The 1,958-nt window shown below is 29.8% G+C and overlaps 1 non-coding gene across 1 annotated transcript; it reads left to right on the top strand.

The window, feature by feature from the left end:
- Positions 1-1,106: 1,106 nt before the first annotated feature.
- Positions 1,107-1,186, top strand: TRNAL-UAG (transfer RNA leucine (anticodon UAG)). Its single transcript has one exon. It is a non-coding gene; the product is annotated as a tRNA-Leu (tRNA).
- The last annotated feature ends 772 nt before the right edge of the window (positions 1,187-1,958 follow it).

Genomic DNA, 1,958 nt, shown 5'->3' on the forward strand with positions numbered 1-1,958 from the left:
ATATAAAGAAAAAATGTTAAAAAATTCTTGTTGTCTTATCCGCATTAGACAAAATGAAGTAAAAAATAATTCAAAATTTAAGTATCTTTCAGTATCTAAGTATAAATACTAATAAAAAGAAGAAAGAAGGATTGATTTGCAGCAATAGATGTCTTTCACATACAACTAGAAAAAAGTAATTTCCTTTTTGAATGGCAGTTCCAAAAAAACGTACTTCAATGTCAAAAAAGCGTATTCGTAAAAATATTTGGAAGAAAAAGACTTATTTTTCCATAGTACAATCTTATTCTTTAGTAAAATCAAGATCATTTTCGAGCGGTAATGAGCATCCAAAACCAAAGGGTTTTTCTGGGCAACAAACAAATAATAAGATTTTGGAATAATATGAATTGACTTATCAAAAAAGAATTCCAATTATTTAATAATTTGGATTCTTCTTTGAATGTACTTTTATGTGTCGAATTACTCGGTACAATATTCTTAGAACAAAAAACCCCTCTTATCTTATATATACAAGAAAAAAAAAGTTTTGTTTGGTATACTGTGTGCTAAGTATTCTTTTCCTATCAATGAACTTTTCATAATTTTCCTAATAGAATCCTCATATTCTATTAGGAAAATTATGAAAAGTGGAGTATTCTTACAATAGGACTTACAACTTCCACCTATCTTCTCCAAAATCATAAGGTTAGTAAATCTTATTAATAAGAGCATAAAGACTTTCATTCTAGAAATTTTTAAAAAATCCAAAAAGCCTTTTCTATTTATCCATTTTATTTTAATTTCATCATTAAATAGAAACCCTTTTGGATTTTTTTCATTGTATTGAAAGAATTTTCAAAATGTAAAGGGGAAATTAATTAGAAAAAATTAGTTCTATAATTGCAAGTTAGAAAAAAGAAGTTCCAACTCTTTCAAGCAGTGTTTGTGTTTCTATTGGGCAAAGCAAGAGTTTATTGTAAAAAAAAAAAATGGAAACGATACTACCAAACGAAGTCTATTTTAATGAAAACTCTAATGTTCCTAAATTTTATGGACTTTCCCAATATCGACGATTCCCAAGATAATAGCTATTATTCTTTTAAGTTACCTATTATTTGAAGTTAGCCGCCATGGTGAAATTGGTAGACACGCTGCTCTTAGGAAGCAGTGCTCAAGCATCTCGGTTCGAATCCGAGTGGCGGCATTCTTGAAAAAGAATACAATAGATTAGAAATCAATTCGAAATTTACAATTTTGTAATGGGACCTTCCCCTTATGCTATTTGCAACTTTAGAACATATACTAACTCATATCTCTTTCTCAACGATTTCAATTGTGATTACGATTCATTTTATAACCTTATTAGTTCGTGAACTTGGAGGATTACGCGATTCGTCAGAAAAAGGAATGATAGTTACTTTTTTCTCTATAACAGGATTCTTAGTTTCTCGTTGGGCTTCCTCGGGACATTTTCCATTAAGTAATTTATATGAGTCATTGATCTTCCTTTCATGGGCCCTGTATATTCTTCATACCATTCCTAAAATACAGAACTCTAAAAATGATTTAAGCACAATAACTACGCCAAGTACTATTTTAACGCAAGGCTTTGCCACATCGGGTCTTTTAACTGAAATGCATCAATCCACGATACTAGTACCTGCTCTACAATCTCAGTGGTTAATGATGCATGTCAGTATGATGTTATTAAGCTATGCAACTCTTTTGTGCGGATCCTTATTATCTGCCGCTATTCTAATCATTAGATTTCGAAATAATTTCCATTTCTTTTCTAAAAAGAAAAAAAATGTTTTAAATAAAACATTTTTCTTTAGTGATATTAAATATTTTTATGCAAAAAGAAGTGCTTTAAAAAGAACCTCTGTCCCTTCATTTCCAAATTATTACAAATATCAATTAACGGAGCGTTTGGATTCTTGGAGTTATCGTGTCATTAGCCTAGGATTTACCCTTTT

This window comes from Triticum urartu, unplaced genomic scaffold, assembly GCF_056163025.1.
Source record: "Triticum urartu cultivar PI428250 unplaced genomic scaffold, HENAU_Tu73 scaffold2, whole genome shotgun sequence".
Classification (NCBI taxonomy): domain Eukaryota; kingdom Viridiplantae; phylum Streptophyta; class Magnoliopsida; order Poales; family Poaceae; genus Triticum; species Triticum urartu.